Here is a 6,020-nt window from a genome sequence, read left to right on the forward strand (position 1 = left end):
TTCTCAGTATGAACCTGTAGATAAGGGACAAAAATCGAAAATGGCCACGTCAGAATCAGGTAAATTACCACAGTATAAATTATGATTTATGAAAATGTATGTACTTACAGTTATCTAATAATTTGTTTTTGATTTGTAAACAGAGAAAACAGATACTGTGTAAAATTTCAAAGTAAATTATTGAGAATAGTTATTTTCTTTGAATTTAAGTTCAAAAACGATAGAAGACAGAAGGCGTCACAAAACGAGTATATTTCTTAATTTAAATATTTTTGGCAAATCGAAGATAAAATATCATGTTGTGTATAGCAACTTATTGGTATTTTACTGATAACATCTTGATGGAAATGATATATATATATATATCTTCCGTTTGATTTTTCATTTTAAAGCATTTATTCATAAAAACTATTACGCAGGAGATTGTTTAACTATTAACATTTTAAAAAGACACGTGTCGCAAAGGAGAAATTTTAACATCCGAATGTCATGCGTAGCATGATAATCTCAAATGGTATGCTCATTATACGGAAATCTTGGCCTTTTTTCATAATATTAAAATAGTTTCAGAATGTGCATTTTTAAAGGTGTTATATTCTTCAAAAAGAGGCATATATATTCACTAATGTTCATATCAGAGACATTTTAAAAAGTCAACACGAATGTCTCGCTTTCATAAAAACAAATAAATTAAATAAGAATTTGAAATAATACTGAATTTAGACATTCCTCTATAAAACTAGCAAAGAAGTTTCCCAAAAATAAATTCATATTCGAAATGTGCATTTCTCAAAAAACATTTTGATGCCAAATGTGCAAGTATTACGAATCAAAATAATTGATTTTTACAAATCAAAGTCAACATTAATGTCACACTTACATGTACATATAAAATGACACAATGACGCATTTAACGTCATACGGTCGTGTACGTTTTTCGTTAGAAAAAAAGAACTGATAGTGAAAAACAGAAATGCTAAATACATTATTTTTTAAAAAGGATTTTTCATTAAAATCACATATACATAATGCATTTTAAAGTTAAATTAAATTCTTCATAACTTTTCAATGCCTAAAATGCAATCAATTCGAATCTTCATAGTTGATTTTTACAAATAAAATATTAATAATTATGAATATTTTTATGTCACGGGTGATACAAAATGGCATAAATGATGTTTTAAACATTAACGTGGCCTGGCAGTGAACATTTACTATAGACGTATTTCTTTCCATGGGGTCATAATTCCGCGGAATCACAATATCAAATTAATCCGCGGGTAAAAAAATTCCGCGGATTCTTTGTATGAAAAAAAAATCATTTAAAAAAAAATATTAAATTTAGTTCTTAGCGATTTTCATTACGAAGAATTTGTGCAACCTTGGACTTAAATTGCAAAAACTGTTCACAGTGAACAGTAATTATCGGTTGTGCACTGGTAGGTAGTCATAAGTTGGTCGTCAAGATGTTACGACGCTGGCTAAAATCGTCTTGTGAAACACCACCTGATGAATATTTACCCAACCCATGTCTTACACCTGAAAAATCTGTGGAAATTTCAGCAGCAAATGGGGCTGTCGTGCAAGCAGTGTCTAATTCCCTTAAGAGAAAACGAGGCGAATACAACCATTATTCCGCGGAGCAGAGATATAAAATGGCAAAGTACGCTGTGGAAAATGGGGGTAATGAAAGCTTCTAAACATTTAAGTAAAGTGTTGGGAAAGCCAGTAAATGAGTGAAGTATCAGAACAATGAAAAAATCTTACATTTTGAAAAAAGTTACAACGGAATTAGATGAATTCAAGGACGGACTCCCATGCGATAAACGCGGAAGTCCAACTTTATTGGGCACGTTGGAGGAAGATGTCATTGATTACATAAAAAATCTTCGACTTTCGGGATGTTCCGATAGCTGCACATCAGAATTACAACCGTTAGATCTTGCTGGAAATGACGAATTCAAAAAATGCATAAAAAATCAGTTTTCTGAGTGGTATGCGGATCAAATTCAAAAAGAACTGAAAAGGGGGGAAACAATGCAGTCTTTGACTGCTGCAATACGAATAAAACTAAACAAAGAAATAAGGAAACAGAAAAAGGTAGAGCAGACTCGTGAATGGAGGAGGAGAGTAAGGGAAATACAAAAGAGTTCTACCACAAAAGGTAAAACGGATTCCCTGAAAGTAAATTAGCAGTAATATTTTTACGCGGAGTATACATGTACTTATAACTATTATAAAAACAAAATATCATCGTATTAAAGACAATTTACTTTTTTAATTGTAGAATAAGTCTTAAATTGAAAATTTATAATTGAATTTCAGAGTAGACAGTAAAAGCTGCGACGCTCAGAAAACGCAAACAGCACGAAAAAGAACGCATTTAAACGGAAAAAATTGAGAATAGCAAGAGAAAAGAAATGGAAAGAAAATCTAAATTAAGAGAACGCGAAGAAGTGAAGCAGAGGCGGAAATTCCTAGCACAACAGAGATGACGCCGAAAAAATAAACGCAAATTCAGAGCGAAAATACAGAGAATGGCAACCTCAAATCATTTAGCAACAAAATGCAAAAATGTCGAGCTGTGAAAAAGCTGAAATCAAATTTACCGATATCCCCGACAAAAAGAGCAGCTACCATTGCCGCTTTTTTACAAAATACAAACTCTCCCTCAGTAAAATTACTCCAAAATTATAAAATTATTCCCTCTCCAGAGGAAAAAGAATCAGTCACACTCCAAGCGTCCGTTCTATCTGACATCAAGGAATCTGTCTCCAAACCAAAACTTAAACGGTGCGACAAAGTTAGGGAAGCCATGGATTTTCTAACAGCTTCTGTAAGCGGCGAAAATGTTAAAAATTCTAGAGCAAAATCTTCACTAGAAAAAAAAAACTTGGTCTTCCGATTCGTAGAATATCTAAAGGGTATAAAGTTCGCACAAAAATCTTGCATACGGAATCATCATCGTTTACGTATACTAAGAAGAAAACAAGATCTGATGCCCTGCCTGATGATATCCGAAAGCTTGTGTATAATTTTTGGTGTTTGCCCGAAATTTCGCACCCAACTGGCAATAAAAACGATGTGAAAAGGGTTAGAATAGGTCCAAAACAATATTCTTCTCATGCTATTCAAATCTTACATAAAACACAAACAGATGTATATGCAGACTTTCTGTCGAAACGCCAAGAAATTCGAATTTCTCAGAGACTCTTTGAGGCATGTTAACCTTACTTACATTCGCGCAGCGCGTCCAGCGGGCAACGCGGGTAACCTGTTGCTGTCGATATCATCTTGACATGAAATACGTCTTTAAAGCATGTATGAATTACAGAAAGACCTATGTAACAGACCCTGTAATATACCATGACATGTATGAAATGTGTAATCAAACTCTCTGTCCTACCAATTCCGATGGTCTACACAACAAATCCTGTTTAGATAGAACATGCATAGAATGTGGGGTTCACAAAATTGAGTTCAATCATGAGGAATTAAGAACTGATGACCTTTCTCCTGATGTTTCTTGGGAGTGTTTTGATTACATAAACATAAAGTCGAAAAGGGGCGAAACAAAGAAACTGACAAATGTAAAACAGGTCACTAAACCCGGTGAACTGTTTGAGTACATGAGAAAGCTTCTAACAAAATTTCCATTACACAACATGGGTGCTAAAATAGCAAATTGGGCAATTAAGAAATTTACTTCACTTCAGAATTTGCCTCAAAATCACTGCGTTACAATTCATGACTTTTCCGAAAATTACCGTTGTAGTGAAAAGAATGAAATACAGTCAAATTATTTCCAAAAAACTGAAGTCTCAATTCATGTCACCATACTTCACAGACATGTTTTTCTTGAATTGGACGGTGTAGAAAGTACAACAGAAGAACCAGAAATAATAACAGAACATCTCAATGTAATATCCCCTGATGATAAACATGACCAACACTTCACTCATCATTGTCAAAAACTGGTATCTGAATATTTAAAATCCATATCTTACCAGGTTCAAACAATGCATGAATTCTGCGATGGTTGCGCTGCACAATATAAAAGTCGCCGTTGTTTCGGTGACTTATCAGCATCTCTTTCAGAATTTAGCTATCCAAAACTAATCAGAAATTTCTTTGAAACCAGCCATGCAAAGGGTCCGCAGGATGCAGCGGGTGGATTTTTAAAGAATCAGGCGGATCTTGCCGTAATCAGGGGTACCTGTTTTATACAGGATGCTAAAAGCCTGTATTCTTTTGCGAACGAAAAACTAAAAATCCCAAATAATTCGGCAAACGTTCGTCGTAGAATTTTCAAATATGTAGAAGAAATCCCAAAAGAAAAGCCAAGATTATATAAACCTATAACGGGTATAAGGTCTGTTCACCAGCTTGTGTCTTCTATTTCCGGCACAAATTACATTCGTCCACTGTCTTGTTACACCTGCGAAGATTGCCTTGACGGTAATATTGAGCAAGATTGCAATCTTGTCTACAGTCTAGGTAAATTTACCCCTATAACATTCACGGAGGAAGACTCAGATAGCAATACATCAGACAGAGAAAACGAGACGAATGAATTTCAAATACTGTCTGATATAATTACAAAAGGCAGCATATTTGCTGTACTCAGTGACGATGAAATAAATGATTATTATATACTGAAAGCAAGTACAAAATCAGTTCTCCTACAAAAAGAAGACATTGACAGGTGGGGAGCTTCTTACGGCAAAGGAGCAAAATTTATCCGAGGTCATTATTTTGAACAGTCAAAGGATACTCCATTGGAATACTAATTAATCAAATGCAAACCGGCGATTGTGCCAACCCAATCAGTTCTATCTATATCATAAATGAATCAGATGCTCTCCCTGACAATGACGAGTTACATATTACAGAGGAAATTCACTTAACAATATTGCAGGCCGTGAGCGAATCGCGTATGTTTGAACACTGACATTGCAGTAGTGAACTATAATTTAAACATTTCAATGTTATGACCTTCAGATTTTTTGTGCATGATGAGATAATATATATTTAAATAGCAAAAAAATGTTACAAAATATATTACATGTAACAAAAATCAATTAAAAGTTTGAATTAATGTGTTTAACGAAATGTATGACAGTATCATTACGTTATGAATGATTTATTAAATGATTATTGATTACGTTATGAACGAAAACGGCGTAAACGTGGCATTTTTGGACGTTTTTGACGTTTCCAAAATTAACACCAACATCGTGCGCGACGTCTTAAAGAAGGGGTTATATAAATTTTGATAAAAAAAAGTAATAAAAACACATAATCCTGATATTTAAAACAAAGAGATTTGAGAATCTTTCCATCATTTTTACAAGTTTTTGGTGTAAAGCCTTTGTATACGTCATAGTTTAAAGTATTCTGTAAAAACAGGAAAACTCGTTAATGTTTTGCATTTTGAGATACCCCCTCTGGATACGAGACGGTAGATTTTTGTGTTTCATAAATATAGTGTAAAATATAGTATTATTCATCATATATTACAGTTTAAGCAAGCAGTCTGTTGCAGTATTTGTATAATTTGCATAAAAGTGTGAAAAAATCGGCACTTTCCCATGTTACAGTAACACTATAGTAAATTTACATGTATTTTGTGATGGTCGCTTAAAATACCTGGACGGTAGATTTTCCTCAAACTTGAAATATACACTGGAGTCAATGTAAGTTTTATATGGTATAAAAATGAAGGTTTTTTCTGTCGTAGTTTTCACACAATAAAACCCCGGTTGGCCCCCATAAATTTTATATTGTTTAAGCCCCATTTATTAAAGATATGGTCATAGATACGATAAAATGAAAACAAGTAATAGTAAATTACGCAATTTTGAAATTTTTTCCGTGCTCCGTGACCCCAATTTTTTCGTTTTAGATCTTAAATAGTTTTTTTTAAATATTAAGAGATGTGTTCAATTTTTTAAACTCATCTTTTTTTCTATTTTGTCGTTACAATACGTGTACCAATTTTGTATATAATACGACGTTTA

The 6,020-nt window shown here is 33.3% G+C and overlaps 1 pseudogene; it reads left to right on the top strand.

Moving 5' to 3' along the window:
* The first annotated feature begins 2,566 nt into the window (after positions 1-2,566).
* On the top strand, positions 2,567-4,951 carry LOC134232333 (uncharacterized; annotated as a pseudogene).
* The last annotated feature ends 1,069 nt before the right edge of the window (positions 4,952-6,020 follow it).

The sequence above is a fragment of the Saccostrea cucullata genome, unplaced genomic scaffold (genome assembly GCF_032062105.1).
Source record: "Saccostrea cucullata isolate Sc308-1 unplaced genomic scaffold, CSIRO_AGI_Scuc_v1 ctg4216, whole genome shotgun sequence".
NCBI classification, from domain to species: domain Eukaryota; kingdom Metazoa; phylum Mollusca; class Bivalvia; order Ostreida; family Ostreidae; genus Saccostrea; species Saccostrea cuccullata.